Source organism: Diceros bicornis, chromosome X (genome assembly GCF_020826845.1).
Source record: "Diceros bicornis minor isolate mBicDic1 chromosome X, mDicBic1.mat.cur, whole genome shotgun sequence".
Classification (NCBI taxonomy): Eukaryota; Metazoa; Chordata; class Mammalia; order Perissodactyla; family Rhinocerotidae; genus Diceros; species Diceros bicornis.
In genome coordinates, this window is record NC_080781.1 from 65980576 (window position 1) to 66006844 (window position 26269).

The following is a 26269-nucleotide window of genomic DNA, read 5'->3' on the forward strand; positions in this document are numbered from 1 at the left end:
GAGTAATGTAAAAATTGAGAGCCATCACTTTCAATTTGTCATTTAACCATCTGTGTTAAAGTGGAGTGGAAACCTGTGGGGCTGGAAACCTGATTAGAGTGAGTTTAAGGGAGAGTGGGAGGCAGGGAAGGGAAACAATGATGTTAGTCAATGAGGCATCTCGGTACTTGAAGGAGTGTCAGAGAATGTATCAATTGCTTAAACACAGTGTACTCATCTACAGGATGGGATGGTGGAAATCTGGGCCAGGGAGGTGGAGATGGAGTTTCAAGGAGGGGACAGGCCCTCAGCCTCGTTACACCCAGCAGAATGAAGAGCTCTGCCGGCCTCTGACAATAAGTCCTTGCAGACGTGACATGCCCATCACACCTCACAGAAAACATGAACTTCACTGGCATCCTTGCTATGCTGCTATGCTGAGTATTGACCTGGTGAGTCTGATTTCCTTCCAGTGTCATGGATCATCAGCTCCAGGAGGGCTGGGATCTGGGTCTCTGGAGTTCACTGTTGTATCCCCAGTGCCTAGAACTGAGCCTGGTACGCACATAGTAGGCCCTCAACAAACACTTGATAAAAGAAGGAATGAATGTCAGTCCTGGCCAGGATGATTTTTCTCTATTTTCCAGAACAGGACTGGCTCATCTGAAGACACAGTGCCCTTCATGTATTTTGTCAACACCACGGAGAACCATTCCAATGGCACAGCTTTGCCCAGGGAGCCTGCGGGTCCCCAAGGGTCTTGAAGGAGCCGGTTCCAGAGAGTCCTGGCATGTTTCACCAAGTCCTTCGGGTGAGAGTTCAGAGCAAGCCTCTGCCCTCTCTCACTGCTCACAACCAAGCCAATGCACCTCCCCTTCTTGCTGGACCCAGAGAGCCTCCAGGCCATGCCTGACTTCCCCCAGGTTCCCAAGGTCCAGTTGTCACTCTGCTTTGCCTTTGTAGGGAACGATACCAGACACTCAAAAACTGATACCACGGGACCCACAGACACAGGCGCATGAACAGTGGTCAAGCCCCCTCTGCTGCCACATGACCCTATGTCCCCATTTTCTCTGTCACTGGGCTTAAAAATAAATGTGGCACGCTTGATTCTTTTGGTTTCGTGATATTTATTGTCCCTTTCCACACCAACATCAACCTCCTGGGGTTTATGGTTTGCCTCTATTGGTAGGGGCATTGGGGGAAGGGGGTGTTGGGGAGAGGGAGTTACCACATTACTTAGCCATATGAGTCAGCATTCCTGTTCCTTGGAGCAGTACTGCTTGTTTCTCAGTCACTGTTGGGATAGGACAGTGGTTGATGGAGAGTAATCGTTCTACTGGCTTCAAACATTTCAAAAAGGGTGCCTGTTGGGGCAGTGACTGAGTGATAGCCATTCGGGCGAGAGACAATGGTAGCGAGTGGAGGGACAGGAAGTTTGGGTCAGAAGGAGAGAAGATGTCACAGAACCCAAGGCTTTTAGAGGCATCAGAGCCACTAAGTTATAATCTGACCACGATGACACCCACCCCACCCTTGGAAAGAGTCCCTCCAGCACGTGACCTCATCCATTACCTGGGGTCGTTTATCTCATATTATGACACCATGTCCCTTGGTAAGCTGCTCTTGGTATGTATTGCAGTAAAATAGCAGCAGGGGAAGAGCTGGGTCTGGTGAGTGCTTCCCAGAACTGGGAAAAGCCTAGGCTTTTCTGGGACTGTTCTGCTCCTAGCTAAGGCTCTGCTAGGAGAGGCCAGCCCCCTGCAGTCCATACCCCCATGGCTAACGGAACCGTCTGCTTCCTCGGAAACTCCTGAGCCCACCAGCCCCCTCGCCTTGCTGCATCTGGCTCTGAGCTGCACCGAAGAAATGTGGAGTGCAGGGGCTCTGAGAGTCCCTCCTCTTCTGTTTTCCATTTTTAGAGTATTTTCTACTATAATGTTTCAAACCTGCAGAAAAACAGAGAGAATAATACAGCAGCCACCACCCCTATTTAATAACACTTTGCCATAAGTGCTTCAGATCCCTCTCTACTTTTGAATTAAATATCATGGACACATATAAAGCATCCCCAATTCATACTCACTCATCTCCATCCTAAAGTAGGCCCCCCTCCCTGGTGTCTGAATAATGCTAGGTCTCCATGCAGCTTCAGGGCAGTTTCCCCTCCTGCATGGGTGACCCCACATTGCCTTAGAAATGGTCCTCTGATGCCTCCTGGAAAACATGGGGGATTCTACAACCCTGAATCCCAACCCAGAGGGCAAAAGCAAGAACACCTCAGCAGCTTTTACAGATAACCCAGGACCCAGCCCTCTCCCATCTATAAACTTGTTCCCTTGAGGTGGCCCTGTCTCAGTGGGGGAGCTGAGCTCTTCTTCTGTTTTACTGAGAGAGGCCAGGAGCACCATCCTGGGTCCTAACCCCGCTCAAATGAGAGGAGTATTCCATTCACACAGGGGCTAGTCCCTTGCCAACTGCTGTCACATCCCATGGGCTCAATGACCAGGCATGGCTGGTGGGGATGGGGAAGAAGGCAGGACCAGGCAGACCCGAGTCCTGGTGAGACCCATTCAGTGGGCCTACTGGAAGCTGGCTGGGATCACCAGACCACGCAGCCCTGTCCAAGGTGACCCATCAACCATTAGTCCCATCAAGGCGGGGCTGATACCTGTAGGGGCTCACTATACTGAGGTGGGTACAGAGAGAAAGTGTGCTAGGCAGACTTATAAAATGGCTTCTACAGATCCCTGAATCCTGGCACTCATGCCCCTGTATAATCCCTTCCCCTTGAGCGTGGGCTAGACCTAATAACTTGCTTCTAACCAACAGAATTTGGCAAAAGTGATGGCATGTCATTTCTGAGGTTAGGCTATACCAAGACTGTGACTTCCATCTTGCTGGCATTCATTCTGTCTCTCTGGCTCTTCTTATGTTCTTGCTCTGATGGAGAGGGCCACGTGGCAAGGAGCCAACGGCAGTTTCTGACCAACAGCCAGAGAGGAATTGAGGCCCTCAGTCCAATAACCCATGAGGAACAGGATCCTGCCAACAGCCATGTGAGCGAGCTTAGAAGTGGATCCTCCCCAAGTCGAGCCTTCAGATGAGACCACAGTCTCTGGGCTGACACCTTGATTGTAGCCTTGTGAGGGATGGGAAGTAGAGGATTCAGTGAAGTCATGCCTGGGTCCCGGATCCACAAACCCCTGAGATAATAAGTGTGTATCATTTTAAGCTGCCATGTTTTGGGGTAATTTGTTATGTAGCAGTCAGTAATAATGAAGGCAGCAGGAATCTCTGGAGGCTGGGGGCAGGAGACAGAGGCCTGACTCAGGCTGGGAAGGTTTCTCAGGTGCAGGGTGTGCCCACATCTTAGTCTGACCTGGGGTCTAGTCTCAGCTTTGTCCCTAATCATCTGTGTCACCTTGGGCAAATCACTTAAAGTCTCTGGCTCAGTTTGCTCTTCTGTAACATTTGACTGATACTCAACTGGCAGGACTGTTGAAAGGATAACTGTCAATTCATTTGTAACTCACATGACAGAATGTCTGGTACATACTAGGCCCTCAGTAAATGGCAGCCATGAGTATTAATATAGCTGATCTGGGACCCTGCATTTGCCTTGCAGGAGCTCCCCAGTGATCCAGCAGGGTTCCAGAGCTCAAAAAGCCAACCCAGGCAAAAATATCTCCCTATCAAGTAGCACAAAAGCATTTGTTCTCCAGGAAGGGAGGCGTATCAGAGCGGATACTTTTCTAAAAACTTCTGGTGTGAGGGAGGCAGGCCCAGCTGGATGCAGCTCAGAGGCCATATCCTTTATACAAAGGAACAAATACTCGCATTTCTCCCTGCCTCCTTCCTCCTTCCCTCCATTGCTGCTTCCCTCTCTGTCTCCCTCCCTTCCTCCCACCCTCCTTCCCTTCCTCTCTCTCAGTTGCCTGTTTCCAAGATCCTATCCCCACAAGTCTGTCTCTTTTCACTCATTTCACGCCTAGTAAACACCCAGCACTTCCTTATGTCTTCCTTGTTTTATTCTAGATAAACCCATATCAAGTTCTCATTATGCACTGCTCTCTGGCTCCCCCAGGACACCGAGGATAGTCCCTGGTCGCTGGCTTCCAGGGAACAGCTCAGGTGGGCATCACCCCCACCTCCCTGTTATTCCCTAGAGGTGGTGCATTTAGAAGGTCCAGTTTATACAGTATAGAAATCTGCACAGGGACAGGAGCCCAGGACACATTCCAGACCAGGAATGGAGACTACTTCTTTCTGGATCACCCAGATCCAAAGTGAGATGATTCTGTAAGAACCACTTTCCATCCAGGATTTTGTCTCTCATCCCTCAGACCTTCTACCTGAACGTCTAGACTCTGGGCCTCTCCTACAGCCTCACTTCTCTCTACAGCACATCTAAAATTTGCCTTCAGTCCCAAAAAAGAACTTTCAATTCTTCCCTGCCTCAGGGCCTTTGCACTTACAGCTCTCCTCAGAAACCACCATTTCCCTGTTCGGCCTTCCACTTGTCCTTCTGGTCTCTGATGTTTCTACCCCCTTAAGGAACCTTTCCTTGCTCCCAGATCACCACAGCCCTTGGCCACCTGTCCCCTCTCTGCTGTGCCCACAAACATACTGGGTACTTTTCCCCATCACAGCATTTCACACACTGAACTCTCACCTCTGGTGGGTTAATTTGCATGACTGTCCCACCCAGACTCTCATCTTTGGGGCAAGAGCTGTGCCTTGTTCTTCCTGGAGCAACCAGTACCTGACACAGGGCTTTCACATACAGCAGGGACCCAATGAATGTTTATTGAAAAAACGGGTGACTGAACATGTTTTCATTAAGACTTTATTGTGCCTATACTCTCTGATCTGGGACAGCGGTGAGCGGTATCCTTTTCATTTCCTCCAGTGTGGAGTCCAGAGCCTCCTGTCCAGCAAGAGCTGGATGTTTCCAAAGTCTGGGCTGAGAGCAGTCTTCCTGGTGGTGCCAAAGACTGTTCTGCATTTCCGAAATGAATCTGGTCTGGCCAAATGTAGGTAAGGCGAAGGGTGTGAGACCCCGTGGGATATGTAGCTGGCCATAGCTGCTGCCACTGCTGACAGGTCTCAGGCCCAAGAGACAAGGTTCTGAGGCCACCTCACTCCCTGTTTCACTTCAGGACAGTGCTTGGAGGGGCGACCCTTGGCTGTGATGGCCCCACTCTCCAACCGATCCGGTGGGTAAACAGGGGGCGTAACTTGGCAAACAGCACTAGAAATTCAAGTGGCAATGGTGGGATTTAGTGGAGCAGGACTTGGTGATAAGGAGACTTCATCTGTATTCCTTGCCACCCCCCCCCACACACACATGTACACAGCCCAGGCCCACAACGCCCTATTCACCACCCACCAGAGTCTGCCGTATACACACACATACAGCATCACCCATTACACCCTTACAGGAAGACCACTGCTGTTGATTTGGGTCCTGGCTGTCCTGACCCACCTCAGGCCCTCCACACCACGATGACCCATTTGGACCCATTTGCCTCCCTCTTTGCCCAAGTGCTTTGTTTCTGGACCTTCTCAGCTCCAGGGGAAGACATGTTTCATCTATCAGTACCAATCACACTGCCCTCACTTACATCTGTCCACAAATACTCATGTTCTCTTTCTCTCAGCCTGGGGGAGCCATCAATTCTCTGTTCAAGCTTAGACAAGTCCCTTCCTTCTTCTATTCTAGCCTCAGTTTCCCCATGTGTAACATGACGTCTTGAACAGTTTGGCTCTCACAGCCTGTGATGGTATGCCATTTAGGGGATTGGTACACTCGCAGCTGCCTTCTGTGCCAGCCAGAAAGACTTGCTATAGGGACCCTGTGGGCACTGTTGCACCGAGGGACTGTTTTCCATGTGGCTCCCCATTGGCTCTTTTCCCTAAGACACTGACACCTCACGCTCCTCATCCTACCTAAAGCTTCCAAATTCACAGCCCAGAGCTGTGGGGTCAATGGCATTTCCTAGCCCAGGTCCCTGGAGGCGAAGGCAGGTTTCACTGCCCTAAGCCACACTGAAATGTTTCAGAAGTTCTAGATAATGCCCTGGATATATCCTGGTGCATCCTAGAGGGCCAGAACTTGGGTGGGTTACCCAGGATTCAGTCTGGCCTCTGAATGAACATTGCGATTTTTGATAACTGAGTTAGTGTGCTCTGGGTCATGCTGGGTCACAATTTTCTAATCCTGTTCTCCCTCCTGCGGCTGACCTTGATTTCCACTAATGCACAGAAGAGAAACCTGGGTCTGGTTACCTGCATCTGCATAAACCCACCTTATTGTATTGGACTTCTTGGGATATCTATCCTGACTAACTTCTTTCCTTACTCATTTAAGGATTTCCCTCTACTGGGAAACCTTCACGGACCCCCAGTCCATCACTTAATACTGAGTATCCAGCTGAGCTCTCTCAGAGCCCCAAAGTTTCTTTCCATCCCTCTCTGTTGTAATTGTCCCGTTCCTTGTGCCCCGTCCTCCGTGATCTGAGGCAGTAGCTGAGTTTCATTCATCTCTGTATCCCCAGGGCCTGACTTGTGAAAGGATCCAAGGGAAGACCAGCCATGTACCCTCAGTTTATGTAAGGGAGGCTTTCACCAACACCTCCCCATATTCCAACAATCAACTTTGCAGAATTTTAAAATGTTGATAACGTCAAATGTGGAGGGTGAAGAAAAATGGATGCCACTCTGTACTATGCCTAGGAGTGTGAATTAGTTCTGTCTTTTTGGAGACTCATTTATCAATGCTTATCATTATCAAAACATATTGAGCTTTTCGTATATTCACAGACTTGCGAAGCCATCGCCAGTCAATTTTAGAACAATTTCATCATCCCCAAAACAAACCGGTTCCGCATCCATTAGCAGTCATTCTCAATTGCCCCCAACCCCCAGCCCTAGGAAACCCTTAGTCTACTTTCTGTCTTATGGATTTAGCTATTCTGGACATTTCATGTAAACGGAATCATACAATATGTGGTCTTTGTGATGGCTTATTTTACTTAACATAACGTTTACGAGGTTCACTCACATTGTAGCATGTATCAGTACTTCACTCCATTTTTTGGCTGAATAATATTCCATCGTGTGGATATACCACTTATGTTTGTATGTTAATCAGGTGATGGACATTTCGGTGGTTCCCACCTTTCGGTTATTATAGATACTGCTACTATGAGCAATCTTAGAAAAGTTTTTGTGTGGACCTATGTTTTCACTTCCTTTGGGTATATACCTAGGAGTGTGATTACTGGGTCATAAGGTTTATGTTTAACCATTTGGAGAATTGCCATACTGTTTCCCACAGGGATTGCACACATAACATTCCCACCAGCAATGTAGGAGAGTTCCAATTTCTCCACTTGCTCTCCAGCTCTCGTTATCAGCTGTCTTTTTACTATAGCCCATCTTGTTGGGTGTGAAATGGCATCCCATTGTAGTTTTGATTTTTATTTCCCTAATGACTAAGCATCTTTTCATGTACTCATTGGCCATTGGAATATTGTCTTTGGAGAAATCTCTATTCAGGCCTTTGTCCTTATATTTTCTTTTAGCATTTTTTCTAGCTTTATTTGTTTCCATATCACACATAATGTACATTGAATTACAAATCAAAAAGAAAAAAAGAGAAAGAAAGCATCCACTACAGATTACTTATGTTTTGCCTCCATGCCAAAATTTGTGTATTCAGAGACACACATTCAACTCTTGAATGCTAGATTAGCCAACCTTTTTATTTATTTTTAATTTTTACTTTTATAATGGAGATATAACATTGTTTAAGTTTAAGGTGTACAATGGGTTGATTTGATACTTTTATATATTGAGAAATGATTATCACCATAGTGTTCGCTTACACCTCCATCCCTCACATTATTATCATTTCTTTTTTGTGGCGAGAACACTTAAGATCTACTCTCTTAGCAAATCTCAAGTTTATAAATACAGTATTGTTAACTATAATCATCACGCTGTACATTAGATCTCCAAAACTTATTCAACTTATAACTGAAAGTTTGTACGCTTTGACCAATATCTCCCCATGTCCCCCACCCCCCAGCCCCTGGTAAACACCATTTTACTCACTGTTTCTGTGAGTGTGGCTTTTTTAGATTCCACATGTAAATGATATTACACAGCTTTTACCTTTCTCTGTCTGACTTATTTGACTTAACATAATGTCCTCAAGGTCCATCCATGTTGTTGCAAACAGCAGGGTTTCCCTCTTTCTCATGGCAGAATAATATGCCATTGTGTATATATAACACATCTTCTTTATCCATTCATCCATTGACAGACACTTAGGTTGTTTTCATATCTTGCCTATTGTGAATAATGCTGCAATGAACATGAGAGTGCACACATCTCTTTGAGATCATGATTTCATTCCCTTGGATATATACCCAGAAGTGGGATAGATAGCTGGATCATATGGTAGTTCTATTTCTAACTTTTGGAGGAACTTCCATACTGTTTTCCATAGTGGCTGCACCAATTTACATTCCCACCAGCATTGTCTACAAGGGTTCCCTCTTCTCCACAGCCTCGCCAACACATATCTTTTGTCTTTTTGATGGTAGCCACTCTAACAAGTGTGAGGTGATATCACATTGTGGTTTTGATTTGCATTACCTTGATGATTAATGATGTTGAGCATCTTTTCATGTACCTGTTGGCCATTTGTATGTCTTCTTTGGAAAAATGTCTATTCAAGTCCTCTGCCCATTTTTTAATCGAGTTGTTTGGTTCCTTTGCTATTGAGTTGTATGAGTTCTGCATATATTTTGGATATTAACCCCCTATCAGACACAGCCATGTGTTGCTTAGCATTGGGGATACGTTTTGAGAAATGTGTTGTTAGGCGATTTCATTGTTGTACAAACATCGTAGAGTGTGCTTACACAAACCTAGATGGTATAGCCTACTACACACCTAGGCTATATGGTGTAGCCTACTGCTCCTAGGTTACAAACCTGTATAGCATGTTACTGTACTGAATACTGTAGGCAATTGTAGCATAACGGTAAATATTTGTGTATCTGAACATAGAAAAGGTGCAGTAAAAATACGGTATAAAAGATAAAAAATGGTACATCTCTATAGGGCACTTACCATGAATGGAGCAACTGGAAGCTGCTTTGGAGGAGTCAGTGAGTGAGTGGTGAGTGAAAGTGAAGGCCTAGCACAATACTGTACACTATGTTAGACTTCATAAACACTGTACACTTAAGCTACACTAAGTTTACAAAGAAATTTTTTCTTTAATAATAAATTAGCCGTAGTTTACTGTAACTTTTTTACTTTATAAACTTTTTAATTATTTTTAACTTTTGGACTCTTTTGTAATAACACTTAGCTTAAAACACAAACACATTGTACAGCAGTACAAAAATGTTTTCTTTCTTGGGGCCGGCCCAGTGGCACAAGCGGTTAAGTGTGCACACTCCACTGCAGCGGCCCAGGGTTCGCCGGTTCAGATCCCAGGCACGCACCAACGCACCGCTTGTCAGGCCATGCTGTGGCAGGCGTCACATATAAAGTAGAGGAAGATGAGCATGGATGTTAGCCCAGGGCCAGTCTTCCTCAGCAAAAAGAGGAGGATTGGCAGATGTTAGCTCAGGGCCAATCTTCCTCACAAAAAAAAAAAGAAAAAGAAAAAGTTTGCAAAATAGTCCCATTTGCAACAACATGGATGGGCCTGGAGCGAATTATGTTAAGTGAAATAAGCCAGAAAGAGAAAGACAAACACTGTATGATCTCACTCATATGTGGAATATAAACCAACACATGGACAGAGAAAACTGGACTGTGGTTACCAGGGGCAGTGGGGTTGGGGGGTGGGCACAAGGGGTGAAGGGAATCATATATATGGTGATGGACAAACAAAAATGTACAACCCAAGATTTCACAATGTTAGAAACCATTAAAACATCAATAAAAAAAATTTAAAAAATATATTTTCTTTCTTTATATCCTCACATAAGCTTTTTTCTATTTATTTTTTTTTTTTTTTACTTTTTAAACTTTTTTGTTAAAAACTAAGACACAAAGACACACATTAGCCTAGGCCTACACAGGGTCAGGATCATCAATATCACCATCTTCCACCTCCACATCTTGTCCCACTGGAAGGTCTTCGGGGGCGATAACACGCATGGAGCTCTCATCTTCTATGATAACAATGCCTTCTTCTGGAATATCTCTTGAAGGACTTGCCTGAGGCTTTTCATGAGGAGATATCCCTCTATTCAGAAATATGTCCCCGGTGGTTTTCTTGGTTTGGTTTTTTTTTTTTTTTATCATAAATTTGCTTGTAAGCAGGCAACGCACCATGAATATTCCTCTCTATTAATGAAAGCCATTCGGTATTGGGGTCCATATTTTCAAAGTTTTTAAGGAGCTTGATGAGCTCTGCAAAAGTTTGTGGTAAAGTCTTCACTGTGAATTTTCTTGGGGGTTCTTTTTCTTTTTCTTCTCCTGCAATTTCCTTTTCTCCTGCCTCTTCTTCAGCTGTGCATTGCTATTCCAGTTCCAACAACTCCTCATTAGTCAATTCCTCAGGAACAACTCCTAGGAGGTCCTGAATATCACCCTCATCTACACCCAGGTTAAAGTTGTTTGCCACATCAACCACAGCCTTGTTGATTTTTGCAACCTCCTCATCTTTGGCACATCCTTTGAAGTCATGGATAAACTTCTTGAGTGTCTTCTTCCAGATGCCATTCATACACTCCTTGGTGACATCACTCCAAGCTCAAGCAAGGTTATTGCTGCAGTCATAGATGTTGTAATCCTTCCAGAATTGCATCAGTGTCTTCTCAGTGTCTTCCTCAGTTGCAGCAATAGCCTGGGCAAAGGTCCTCCTCAGGTAGTAGGCCTTAAAAGCTGCTATAACTCTGATCCATTGGTTGAACTAAAAAGATGGTGCTTGGAGGAAGAAACACCACTTCGATATCAGGATGAAGATTATGAATAAAAGGAGGATGTCTGGGAGCATTATCAACAATAAGCAAAATCTTGAAGGGTATATTATTCTCCAGAGAGTACTTCTCCATTTTTCTGGCACAGCAATTCAGGAAGGCATCTTGGAAGAGGAGCTGGGTCATCTATGACTTCTTATTGCTCCTGTAGTACAATGGTAGTGTGTGCTTATTGATATGCTTGAGGGCCCTGGGGTTCTCACTGTGCCAGATCACAAAGGGTTTCAGTTTGTAGCCTGCAACGTTGCCCCCAAGCAAGACTGTTATCCTGTGCTTAAAAGTCTTGAAACCTGGCATTGAGTTGGCCTCCTTAAGGATGAAAGTCCTTTCAGGCATCTGTTTCTGGAATAGGGAGGTTTCATCCATATTGAATATTTGCTCTGGCAAATAGTTTTCCTCCACAATCAGCTTATCTAGAATTTCCAAAAATTCTTCAGCTGCCTTTACATCAGCACTGGCAGACTTATAATTCACTTTCACATTATGTAATGAATAACAATGCTTGAATTGTTTAAACCACTCAGAGCTAGCAGTAAATTCAGCATCGTAGTTGGGTCCAGCCTTTTCTTTCAACATCACGAACAAACTTATTGCTTTGGCTGTGGGAGTCATGGTGCTGTGAGGGAACACACTTCTGTGTCTGGTCTTCAATTCACTCGTTACAAGTTTCTCTATGCCTGATAAAGGCCCTTCTCAAATTTTTGTTTGTCTCATTGACTTCACTGAAACAGATCCTTTAACAGCTTCCACCACTTTGTTCTTTAAGATTGTGGCTATGGTAGAACGGGACATGCCTGACAGACAAGCAATAGCAATCATTGACTTTCCACCTTTGTAGTCTTTAATCACTTTTAATTTTCTTTCCAGGTTAATCACTCAATGTGGCCTCTTACTGGCAACGTTACCGGTGGATTTTGTATGCTTAGGGGTCATGATGAACAAAACAACATGAGATTAAATCAAGCACAAGAGAAAATGATGCAATCAAGAGACACAGTAAACGTGAGATGTATGAGGCTGCTGCCAGAGTAACATGGCACACTGCTTTACAGTAACCTTTTTTTATAAGTAGAAACAGTACACTCCAAAATAACGATAAAAAGTTTACTATGGTAAATAAATAAACCAATAACATAGTCATTTATTGTTATTATCAAGTATTATGTACTTTACATAATTGTATGTGCTGTACCTTTATATGACTGGCAGCGCAGTAGGTTTGTTTACACCAACATCACCACAAATACGCGAGTAATGCATTGCACTATGACATTATGACGGCTATGATGTCACTAGGTGATAGGAATTTTTCAGCTCCATTATCATCTTATTGGATCACCATCATATATGCGGTCCGTCATTGACCAAAATGTCATTATGTGGTGCACGACTGTATATTATTTGCGATATTTTCTCCCATCCTGCAAGTTGCCTTTTCATTTGTTGACTGTTTCTTTTGCTGTTGCAGAAACTTTTTAGTTTGATGTAGTCCCACTTATTAATTTTTGCTTCTGTTGCTTGTGCTTTTGCTGTCATATCCAAAAAATCGTGGTCAAGACCAATGCCAAGAAGCTTTTTCTCTACGTTTTGTTCTAGGAGATTTTTGGTTTCAGGTCTTATGTTAAGTCTTTAATCCATTTCAAGTAAGTTTTTGTTAGTGGTGTAAGACAGGGGTCCAATTTCATTCTTCTGCATGTGGTTATCCAGTTCCTTTCCCCACGGAGTATTTTTGGCTCCCTTGTCAAGTATTAGTTGACCTTATATGAAAGAGTTTATTTCTGGGCTCTCACTTCTGTTCCATTGGTCTATGTGTCTATTTTTATGCCACTACTACTGTTTTGATTACTATAGCTTTGTCGTATAGTTTGAAATCAGGAAGTATGATGCATCCAGCTTTGTTCTTCTTTCTCAGGAATGCTTTGGTTCTTCAGGGACTTTTGTAGTTCCATACAAAATTTAGGATTGTTTTTTCCATTTCTGTGAAAAATGTCATAGGAATTTTGACAAGGATCGCATTGAATCTATAGATGGCTTTGTGTAGTATGGACATTTAGCAATATTTATTCTCTCGATCCATGAATATGGATATCTTTCCATTTGCATCTTCAATTTCTTTCGTCAGAGTCTTGTAGTTTTCAGTGCACAGATCTTTCACCTCATTGGTTAAATTTATTTCCAAGTATTTTAGTGTTCTTGATGCTTTTGTAAACGGGATTGTTTTCTTCATTTCTTCTTTGGATAATCCATTGTTAGTGTATAGAAACACAACTGATTTCTGTATGTTGATTTTGTGTTCTGCAACTTTATTAAGTTAGTTGATTAGTTCTAATAGTATTTTGGTGGACTCTAGGATTTTTTATATATAAGATCATATCATCTACAAACAAAGACAATTTTACTTCTTCCTTTCTTTTTTTAAAAATTATTTTAGTGAGGTCACATGGGTTTATAACGTTGTATGAATTTCAAGTGTACATCATTATATTTCGACTTCTGTATAGACTGCATTGTGTTCAATACCAAAAGTCTAGTTTCCATCCATCACCATACATATGTGCCCCTTTACCCTTTTCACCCTCCCTCTGCCCGCTTCCCGCTAGTAACCAACAATTTGTCCTCCTTATCTATATGTTTGTTTATCTTCCACGTATCAATGAAAGCATATAGTATTTGTCTTTCTCTGTCTAACCTAATTCGCTCAGCATTATACCCTCATGTCCATCCATGTTGTCACAAATTGCAGGATTTTGCCTTTTTTGTGGCTGAGTAGTATTCCATTGTATAGATATACCACATCTTCTTTATCCACTCACCCATTGATGGGCACTTGGGTTGCTTTCAAGTCTTGGCTATTGTGAATAATGCTGCAATGAATGTAGGGGAGCATATATCTTTTCAACTTCGTGTTTTCATGTTCTTTGTATAAATACCCAGAAGTGGAATAGCTGGATCATATGGTATTGCTATTTTTAATTTTTTGGGAAATCTCCATACTGTTTTCCATACTGGCTGCACCAGTTTGCATTCCCACTAGCAGTGTGTGAGGGTTTCCTTTTCTCCACATCCTCTCAAACACTTATTTCTTGTCTTTTTAATAATAGCCATTCTGATGGTCATGAGGTAATACCTCATTGTAGTTTTAATTTGCATTCCTCCAACAATTAGTGGTGTTCAACATCTTTTCATGTGCCTGATGGCCATCTGTATATCTTCTTTGGAAAAATGTCTGTTCAGATCCTCTGCCCATTTTTTGATCAAGTTGTTTTTGTTGTTGTTGAGTTGTATGATTTCTTTATATATTTTGGAAATTAACCCCTTGCTGGATATATGATTTGCAAATATTTTCTCCTGCTTGGTGGGTTGTTTCTTTGTTTTATTAATAGTTTCCTTTGCCATGCAGAAGCTTTTTAGCTTGATATAGTCCCATTTGTTTATTTTTCTTTGTTTCCATTGCCTGAGGAGACATGGTATTCAAAAAGGTACTGCTAAGACCAATGTCAAAGAGCATACTGCCTATATTTTCTTCTATGAGTTTCATGGTTTCAGGTCTTATATTCAAGTCTTTAATTCACTTTGAGTTAATTTTGTGTATGGTGTAAGATAATAGTATACTTTCATTCTTTTCCACGGGGCTGTCCAGTTTTCCCAACACCATTTATTGAAGAGACATTCCTTTCTCCATTGTACGTTCTTGGCTCCTTTGTCGAAGATTACCTGTCCATGGATGTGTGGGTTTATTTCTGGGCTCTCAATTCTGTTCCATTGATCTGTGTGTCTGTTACCGTGCCAGTACCATGCTGTTTGGATTACTACAGCTTTGTCGTATATTTTGAAGTCAGGGAATGTGATGCCTCCGGCTTTGTTCTTTTTTCTCAGGATTGCTTTGGCTATTTGGGGCCTTTCATTGTTCTATGTAAATTTTAGGATTTTTTGTTCTATTTCCATGAAAAATGTCATTTGGATCCTGATTGGGATTGCATTGAATCTGTATATTTCTTTAAGTAATATGGACATTTTAACTATGTTTATTCTTCCAATCCATAGGCACAGAATATCTTTCCATTTCTTTATGTCTTTCAATTTCTGTCAATAATGTCTTATAGTTCTCAGTTTACAGAAGTTTCACCTCCTTGGTTAAATTTATTCCTAGATGTTTTACTCTTTTTGTTGAGATTGTAAATGGGATTGTATTCTCGATTTCTCTCTGCTAGTTTGTTGTTGGTGTATAGAAATACAACCAGTTTCGATATGTTGATTTTGTACCCTGCAACTTGACTGTATTTGTTCATTATTTCTAATAGTTTTCTGGTGGATTCTTTAGCGTTTTCTATATGTAGAATCATGTCCTTCACAAATATTGCCAATTTTACTTCTTCCTTTCCAATTTGGATGCCTTGTACTTCTTTTTCTTGCCTAATTGCTCTGGCTAAAACTTCCAATACTATGTTATATAAGAGTGGCTAGAGTGGGCATCCTTGTTTTATTCCTGTTCTTAGAGGAATAGCTTTCAGTTTTTCACCATTAAATACGATGTTGGCTGTGGGTTCGTCATATATGGGCTTTATTATGTTGAGATACTTTCCTTCCATACCTATTTTACTGAGAGTTCTTATCATAAAAGGATGTTGTGTCTTTTCAAATGGTTTCTATGCATCTATTGTCTTGTGATTTTTATTCCTCATTTTGTTAATGTTGTGTATCACATTTATTGGTTTGTGGTTGTTGAACCATCCCTGCATCCCTGGAATAAATTCCACTTGATTGTTGTGTATGATCTTTTTAATGTATTGTTGTATTCGATTTGTAAATATTCTGTTGAGGATTTTTACATCTATATTCGTCAGGAATATTGGCCTGTAATTTCCCTTTTTTGTGTTGTCCTTGTCTGGTTTTGGTATCAGGGTAATGTTGGCCTCATAAAATGAGTTAAGAAGCATCCCTTTCTCTTCAATTCTTTCAAAGAGTTTGAGAAGGATAAGTATTAAATCTTTTTTGAGTGTTTAGTAGAATTCACCAGAGAAGCCATCTGATTCCGGACTTCTGATTTTTGGGAGATTTTTGATTACTGTTTCAATCTCTTTACTTGTGATTGGTCTATTCAGATTCTATATATCATCTTGATTCAGTTTTGAGAGGTTGTATGATTCTAAGAATTTATCCATTTACTCTAGGTTATCTAATTTGCTTGTGTATATCTTTTCATAGTATTTGCTTATAACACTTTGCATCTCTGTGCTGTCTGTTGTAATTTCTACTCATTCATATGTGATTTTATTTATTTGAGGCTTCTCTCTTTTTTTCTTGCTGAGTCTGGCTAGAGGTTTGTCAATTTTGTTTCTCTCTTCAAAGAACCAGTTCTTAGTTTCATTGATCCTTTCTTTTGTTATTTTAGTCTCTATTTCTTTTATTCCTGCTCTAATTTTTATTATTTCCTTCCTTTAACTAACTTTGGGCTTTGTTTGTTCTTCTTTTTCTAGTTCTTTTAGTTACAGTCTTAGACTATTTGAGGTTTTTCTTGTTTCTTCTGGTAAACCTGTATTTCCATATACTTCCCTTTTAGTACCACTTTTGCTGCATCCCATAAGTTTTGGTATGCTGTGTTTTCATTTTCATTAGTCTCTAGGTATTTTTTGACTTCTCTTTTCATTTCTTAATTTATCCAATAGTTGTTCAGTAACAGGTTGTTTAGTCTCCACATATTTCTGATTTTTCCAGCTTTCTTTTCATAGTTTATTTCTAGTTTCATATTATTATGGTCAGAAAAGTTGTTTGATATGATTTCAGTCTTCTTAAATTTATTGAGGCTTCTTTTTTTTTCATCAAAAGATGGTCTATATTTGAGAATATTCCATGTTCACTTGAGGAGAACGGGTATTGCACTGCTTTTGGATGAAATGTTCTATATATATCTATCAAATCCTTCTGGTTAGTGTTTCACGTAAGGCCACTGTTTCCTTGTTGATTTTCTGTCTAGATGATCTATTCATTGATGTAAGTGGAGTGTTAAAGTACCCTACTATTACTGTGTTCCTGTTAATTTCTCCCTTTAAATCTGTTAATAGTTGCTTTATATACTTTGGTGCTCCTGTGTTAGGTGCATATATAATAATAAGTGCTATATCTTCTTGGTGGAATGTCATTTTTATCATTATGTAATGCCCATCTTTGTCTCCTGTCATCTTTTTTGTCTTGAAGTCTGTTTTGTCAGATTTACGTATGGCTACACTCACTTCCTTTTGGTTCCAATTTGCTTGGAGTATCGTCTTCCATCCTTTCACTCTCGGCCTATTTTTGTCTTTGGAGCTGAGATGGGACTCTTGGAGACAGCATAGTGTTGGGCCTTGTCTTTTAACCTATCCAGTCACTCTGGGTTTTTTGATTGGGGAATTCAATTCAATTAGGATGGTTATTGATATACGATGGCTTAATACTACCATTTTATCTTTTGTTTACTGGTCATTCTATATTTCCATTGTTTCTTTTTCCTTGTGTTTCTGCCTGTGATTTCAGATTGGTGGTTTTCTGTGATGTGTTTCTCAGTTTCCTCTTTTTTATGTTTTGTGACTCTGCTCTGATTTTTTGTTTTGTGGTTATCATGAAGTTTGTACAGAAGATCTCATAGATGAGATAGTACTTTTTATGCTGATAACATCTCATCTCCACTAGCCTAAGCAGGTTCTATCCATGTCCTCTTCCTCTTCAGTGTTTTTGTCGTCACAAATTATCCCTTTTTTGTTGTAATCTTGTTACGAAACTGAAGTGGCTATAGTTATTTTTGATGCTTTCTTTCCTTTTAGCCTTTGTGTTGTAATTAAGTGTTTACTAACCTATTCTGATATAGGGTCGAAATTTTCTGATTCTGTCTATTTATCACCTTGCTCAAAGCTTTGTAAACCTTTACCTTTTTGTTTCAGGCAGGATGGCTCCTTTCAATATTTCTTGTAAGGCAGGTCTAGTGGTGATGAACTTCCTAGCTTTTATTTGTTTGGAGAAGCTTTTATTTCTCTTTCATATCTGAAGGATAACTTTGCTGGATTGAGTATTCTTCGCTGATGATTTTTGTCTTTCAATATTTTGAATTTATCATTCTACTCTCTCCTAGCCTGTAGGATTCTACTGAGAAATCCACTAAAAGCCTGATGGAGGTTCTTTTGTAAGCTATTTTCTTCGCTCTCTTAATATTCATTCTTTGTCATTGTCTTTAGACAGTTTTTATATTATATGCCTGGAGAAGGTCTTTTTGCATTGAGATAATTAGGAGTTCTATTAGCTTATCGTACTTGTATATCCCATTCCTCCCCCAGGTTTGGGAAGTTCTCAGCTATTATTTCTTTGAATAAGCTCTCTGCTCCTTTTTCTCTCTCTTCTCCTTCTGGGATGCCTATTATCCTTATATTACTTTTCCTAATTGAGTCAGATATTTCTCATAGAATTTCTTTGTTTTTTAAAAATCTTAGTTCTCTCTCCTCTTCCATCTGAGTGTTTTCTAGATTTCTATCTACAAACTCACTAATTCTGTTTTTCATATGGTCTGCTCTATTTTTAAAACTTTCTACATTATTTTTCATCTCATTAATTGTGTTCTTTATCTCTAGAATTTCTGTTTTTTTTTTTTTTAGAGTTTCAATCTCTTTGGTGAAGTAATCCTTCTGTTCATTAATTTTATTCCTGAGCTCATTGAAATTTCTGAGTTTTCCTGTAACTATTGAATTTCTTCATGACAGCTATTTTGAATTCTCTGTCATTTAGATTATAATTTTCTGTGACTTCAAGTTTGGTTTCTGGAAGTTGTCATTTTCTGTACTGCCATGTTACTGTAGTTCTTCATGGTTCTTGGTGAGTTGATCCTCTGCCAGCACATTTGTGATAGTAACCGCCTTTCTTATTTGGGTAAGGCTTTGATTACTTTGGTTCTGAGCTGCTTCATGTTGTATTTGAAAGCCTGCCCTTTCCACCCTCCACTGCTTCTGTTTGAGGCATTGTCAGTTCCATCCTTATGCTGCTTGTGCCTCTGAGGTTGCTGTTGCCTTGCTGCTTAGGATTTCACTGCAGTCTGAGGTGTTGCCACTGGGGTCACCAGCCTTCAAGTGCTTCTGCTGCTTCTGAGGTCGCCTGAGTCTTGTGTTCCTCTACTGGCTTTCTGTGAGATCTCCACAGGCTCAGATGCTGCTGCCCTGTGCTGCTGTTCCTTGGTTGTCTGGGGTACTGGCAGCATTGCTTCCAGGATCATTGAGTTCACAGGTCACTGTCACTGTCACTGCTGGGGGCCCAGGGACCTGGGGACTTTTATGCAGCCCCCACTTCTAGTAGAGGTGATGTCGGGGTTACCACCATTGGAGGCTCGGTCATGGGTTCTACTGTGGTTCCTGAAGCCTCAGGTCACAGGTTCCACCTGCCACTGCTGGGAGGGGGTAGGGGCTAAGCAGGGAGTGAGAGTCACTGCTGCTCCCTCATGCAGCCTCTTGTTGCTGGCACATGATCTGGTGTGTTTTGAAAACTCAAGTAGGGGCATCCCACCCCAGCTGGGAAAATCCACATTTTGGATACTGTCCTCATTGTTGGAAATACTGGGCCACTGCTGGTGGATGGGAGACTTGGTAGCCAGCTCCACTCTGAGTACTGAATCGTCTGGACATGTGTGCCACCCACCACCACTGGGCAGAAGGCAGAAGCTAAGCTGCTAGTGCTGTGTCTGCCTCTGCACCCTCTGTTTGCAGGCATGCACACCAGGTTCACGTTTTGGATTGCTGCTGCTGGAGAAGGGGGCTGGGTGACTGGCTCCACTCTGTGCCCTGAATTCTCAGTGTGTGTGCACCACTCGCCTCCACTGTGGGGGCAAGGGCTAAGCCATGAGTGCCATGTCTGCCCTTCAATTCTCAGTTCACAGGCACATGCACCAATGTGCGGATCCACATTTTGGATTGTCGTTGCTGGGGGAGGGGGATGGGCCATTCCCCTAGTTCCACTGCCTCCTGGAGTTTCAGTCTACCCGCCTTCAGATGTATAGATGCATGGATCTCTTAGGCGTTCTGTTGTGCTATGTACAGAGTCTTTTTTTTTGGTCAATGGATATCTGATTTGTTGTAACTTTCAGGGGAGTGACAAAGGGAATAAGTCACTCTGCCATGATGCTGACGTCATTCCTACTTAATCCTTTCTGATTTGGGTGCCATTTATTTCTTTTCTTGCCTGATTGCTCTGGCTTAGACTTCCAGTACTATGTTACATAGGAATGGTGAGAGTGAGTATCCGTGTCTTGTTCCTGATTTTAGAGGAAAATATTTCAATCTTTCACTGTTGAGTATGATGCTAGCTGTGGGCTTGTCATACATGGCCTTTATTACTTTGAAGTATATCCTATTTGTTGAGAGTTTTTATAATGAAATGATGTATTTTGTCAAATGCTTTTCCTGAATCTATTCGGATGATAATATGATTTTTAGTTTCATTTTATCAATGTAATGTATCTCATTTATTGATTTACATATGTTAAACCATCCTTGCATCTCAGGGATGAATCTCACTTGATTATGGTGTATTATCTTTTTAGTATTTGATTGAATTTAGTTTGCCAATATTTTGTTGAGAATTTTTGCATCTATAATCATCAGGAATATTGGCATATAGTTTTCTTTTCTTATAGTGTACTTGTCTGGCTTTGGTATCAGGGTAATGATGGCTATGTAAAATGAATTTGGAGGTATTTCCTCCTCTTCAATTATTTGGAAGAGTTTGAGAAGCATTGGAGTTAATTCTTCTTTAAATATTTGATATAATTCACCAGTGAAACCATCTGATCTTGGGCTTTTCTTTGTTGGGAAGTTTTTGATTACTTATTCAATCTCCTTACTAGTAATTGGTCTGATCAAATTTTCTATTTATTCATGATTCACTCTTAGTAGGTTGTATGCTTCTAGGAATTTATCCAACTCTTTGAGGTTACCCAATTTGTTGGCATATAATTGTTCATAGTAGTCTCTTATGATTCTTTGCATTTCTGTCGTTTCAGTTGTAACATCTTCTCTTTCATTTCTGAGTTTATTTAATTGAGTCTTCTCTCTTTTTTCGTAGTTGGTCTTGCTAAAGTTTTGTCAATTTTGTGTATCTTTTCAAAACACCAGCTCTTATTTTTGTTGATCTTCCTATTGTTTTTTCTGATCTCTATTTCATTTATATCTGCTCTGTTCATTGTTATATACTTCCTTCCAATAACTTTGGGCTTAGTTTGTTCTTCTTTTTCTAGTTTAAGGTATAAAATTAGGTTGTTTATTTTTGATCATTCTTTTTTCTAAGATAGGTGTTTATTACTATAAATTTCCCTCTTAGAACTACTTTTCTTACATCCCATAGGTTTTGGTATGTTGTGTTTCCATTATCATTTCTTTCAAGATATTTTCTTTATTTCCTTTTTATTCATCTTTGATTCCTTGGTTGTTCAGGAGAATTTTGCTTACTTTCCATTTACTTGTAAAATTTCCAGCTTTCCTCCAGTTATTGATTTCTAGTTTCATACCATTGTGTTCAGGAAAGATATTTGGTATGATTTGAATCTTCTTAAATTTTCTAAGACTTGTTTTGTGACCTATCATGTGGAAATCTCTGTTTATGATTGAGAAAAATGTGTATTCTGCTACTGTTGGGTTGTATGTTCCTTATATGTGTATTAGGTCCTTTGGTCTAAAGTATTGTTCAAATCTAAGGTTTTCATATTTATTTTTTCTCTGAGTGATATATCCATTGTTGAAAGTGAGGTTTTCAATTCTCCTACTATTATGTTACTATTATCTATTTCTTCCTTCAGATCTGTTAGCATTTGCTTAATATATTTAGGTGCTCCAATGTTGGGTGCTTGTATATTTACAATTGTTATATCTTCTTAATGAATTGAACCTTTGATCATTATATAATGACTTTTTTTTGTCTCTCTTTACCATTTTTTGCTTAATGTGCACTTTGTCTTATATAAATATAGTTACTCTTGTTCTATTTTGGTTTGCACTTGCATAGAATACCTTTTTCCACCCTTTCACTTTGAGTCTATTTTTGTTCTTATGGCTTAAGTGAGTCTTTTTGTTTTTTCCCCCAAAGCCCCAGTAGATAGTTGTATGTCATAGCTGCACATCCTTCTAGTTGCTGTATGTGGGATGTGGCCATGAGGCCGGAGAAGCGGTGCTTCGGTGCACACCCGGGATCCAAACCCGGGTTGCCAGCAGTGGAGCACACGCACTTAACCGCTAAGCCACGGGGCCGGCCCTTAAGTGAGTCTTCTAGGTAGTCTTGCCTACTGTTATAGGCAGCATATAATTGAGTCTTATGGGTTTTTTAAAATTCATCCAGCCTTATGTTTGGAAAATTTAATCCATTTACATTTAGAGTAATTATTGATAGGTAAGGACTTACAAATGTCATCTAATTGTTTTCTGGCTGTTTTCTAATTTCTTTGTTCCTTTCTTCCTTTCTTGCTGCCTTCCTGATGATGTTCTGTAGTGGTATGCTTTGATTCCTTTCTCCTTATCTTTTGTGAATCTACTATAGATTTTTGCTTTCTGGGTACCATGAGACTTACATAAAACCTCTTATAGATATAATAATCTATTTTATGCTGATAACTTAATTTCAATTGCATACAAAATCTCCTCCCTTTACTCTCTCCTTTTATGTTTTTGATGTTACATATTACCTCTTTCTGTATTGTATATTCATTAACAAATTATTGTAGCTATAGTTATTTTTAGCACTCTTGTCTTTTAACCTTTACACTAGGGTTAAATGGTTAACATACTCCCACATTACAGTTTTAGAGTATTCTGAATTTGACTATATACTTACTTCACCTGTGTTTTGTATGTTTTCATATTACCAGTTAGCATCCTTTCAATTCACCTTGAAGAACTCCTTTCACCATTTCTTGTAAGGCAAGTCTAGTGCTGATGAATTCCCTCAGCTTTTGTTTGCCTGAGAAAGTCTATCGCTCTTTCATTTCTGAAGGACAACTTTGCTGAACTGAATATTCTTGGTTTGCAGGTTTTTTTCTCTCAGCACTTTGAATATGTAATTTCACTCTCTCCTGGCCTGTAAGGTTTCTGCTGACACATCTGCTGATAGCCTTATTGGTGTTCCCTTGTAAGTTACAAGCTTCCTTTCTCTTACTGCTTTTAAAATCTCTCTTTCTTTGTCTTTGATTTTTGACAGTTTCATTGTAATGTCTCTTGGAGAGAACCTGTTTAAGTTGAGTTTGTTGGGCTATGAGCTTCCTTAATATGGATATGCGAATCTCTCCCCAGATTTGGGATGTTCTCAGGCGTTATTTCTTTAAATAACTTTTCTGCTGCCTGAACCCTTTCTTCACTTTATGGAACTTCAATAATTCCCAAATTGATTATTTTGATGGTACCCCATAGATCATGTAGGCTTTATCCATTCTTTTTCATTCTTTTTTCTCCGTTGACTGGATGATTTCAAAGTTCTTGTCTTCTATCTCACAGACTCTTTCTTTTGCTTCATCTATTTGCTCTTGATGCTGCCTATTGCAATTTTCAGTTCACTTATTGCATTCTTCAGCTTGAAATTTTCTTTTGGTTCTTGTTTTGTGATTTTTATCTCTTTGTTAAACTTTTCATTTTGTTCATATATTGTTTTCCAGATTTTGTTGTATTATCTTTCTGTGTTTTCTTGTATCTCATTGAATCTCCTTCAAAGAGATAGTTTGAATTCTTCATCAGGTAAATTGCCAATCTTCATGTCTTTGTGTTGGTTACTGGAAGATTATGGTCATCCTCTTGTGGTGTCATATTTCCTTGATTTTTCGTATTTCTTGAAGTTTTACATTGTTATCTTCACATTTGAAGTGGCAGTCACCTCCTTCAGTCTTTACTAACTGTCTTCCTGAGTGAAATACCTCCCATCAGCCCTATGAATGATTTTGAAGCTTTCTCAGACCTATGGATACACCTGCTCCACATTTCTTACTCTCTGTTGTGGCAGAATTCTTAAGCTTGTATGCCTTCTCTTGGTCTTCCAACATGCCAGGCCAGATGCTGTTAGTCTCCCTTTTCCTTTCCACAAGGTAGCACTAAAGCTCAAGTTTGTGATCTCTCTTTGACTGGTAGATTTGGGCCAATTTTCTGTGCATGCTCCCTAGCCATCTTCCAAAGATGGCTCTCACTGCCACCATCAGAAGCATGCATGGGGATCCTGCCACAGGGTGGGGGTGTATGTGGATGAAATGGACTGAACACTGAGGATGCTTGTGTGCCAGTTCGGGGGGTACCATGAGTGAGACATTCCTAATGACTCATAGTGATCTTCTTGGAGTCTGCAATGCAGTTAGTAGGATCCAAGTTCCTTTAATGCCCTCTGATAGTCTTATCTGCTACTCTCCCAGTCTCTTCTTGACCTCCCCCCACAGTCACGCAGTTCATGATTCAGTAGTTCTCTCCAATGCATCCAAATTTCCATTTTTGTGGGTTTTTTTTTTTTTGCTGCAACAATGTGCTGCAACTTCTGCTCTGGAAACCTTGACTTCCACAAAGGATCTCTTGTCTGTGGGTGGTTGACTAAAACAGGTGAGGGAGCTTGTGACATAGGGTAAAGGACAAAGAAGGTTTAAAAACATCTGCATTGTTGGGCCGGCCCCATGGCATAGCAGTTAAGTGCACGTGCTCCGCTGCTGGCGGCCTGGGTTCGGATCCCAGGTGCACACTGACGCATGCTTGTCAGGCCATGTGTCCCATATAAAGTAGAGGAAGATAGGCACAGGTGTTAGCTCAGGGCCAGTCTTCCTCAGCAAAAAGAGGAGGATTGGCATGGATGCTAGCTTAGGGCTGATCTTCCTCACACGCACACACAAAATTATGCACTGTTTGACTAGTTTTCACTGAGAATGCATGGCATTAGAGATATTTCTGTAAATAAGACAACACAACAGTTGAAACAGCTCAAAAGTAATTCACCCAAATAATGCAGATTTTCTGTTCACAATGTGAAAAGATAAATGATCTTGGAGATATGATCATTGCATTTGCAACCAGGGTTTCAATGTTGATGACATTCCCATATCGTTTCCATGGGTCTCTTTCTGAACTGCATTCTCTTACATTGGTCTTTTTGTCAGCTCTTGCACCTGTATCATACTGTTAACCATTGCAAATTTAGAGCATGCTTTGATATATGGTAGTGCAACCAAACTTATGTTACTATCTTCTCAAAATCTTTTTGGCTATTTTGTTATTCCATATGAACTTGAGAATCAAATACCTCATGTTACCACTAAAGATCTGATCAGACATATAATTCTAGTTGTATGAGATGTAGAGATAGATACAGGGAGGATATAGTATATTTACACTACCAAAGCCTCTCTCATTTGAAAATTGATATAGTTCTGTTAATTTAGGGATTTCTTTTGCATCCCTCATATAAAGTTTAAAGCTTTTTGTTATATGGCTTTGACTTATTTTTGTGTAAGTCTAATAGTAGATGCTATTGCAAATGTCTTCCTTATTTTCAATTGAGATATAATTTACATAACATTGTCTTAGTTTTAGGTGTACAACATAATGATTCATGTTATGTTATATATAACATGTTATACATACATACATGATGTATGTATGTACTGCGATATGATTACTACAATAAGTTTTGTTAACATCCATCATGACACATAGTTACAAATTTATTTTTTCTTGTGATTAAAAATTTTGAGATCTACTCTCTTAGCAACTTTCAAATACACAACACAGCATTGTTAACTACTGTTACTATGCTGTACTTTATATCCCCAGGACTTATCTTATAACTGGAAGTTTGTACTTTTTCAATACCTTCATCAATTTCACCCATCCTTCAACCCCCTGCCTCTGTCAATCACCAATGTTTTCTCCATATCTATGAGTTCAGTTTTTTTTTTTAGATTTTACATATAAGTGAGATCATACAGTGTTTGTCTTTCTTTGTCTCATTTATTTCACTTAGTATAATGTCCTCAAGATCCATTCAAGTTGTCTAAAATGGCAGGATAGCCTTTTTTTATATGGCTGAATTATATATATCATATATATATCACATTTTCTTTATCCATTCATCTGTTAATGAATACTTAGGTTGTTTCCGTGTCTTGTCTATTGTAAATAATGCTGCAATGAACATGGGAGTGAGGATATCTTTTGGAGATAGTGATTTTGTTTTCTTCAGATAAATACTCAGAGGGCCGACCCCGTGGCTTAGCTGTTAAGTGCACATGTTCCACCACTGGTGGCCCAGGTTTGGGTCCC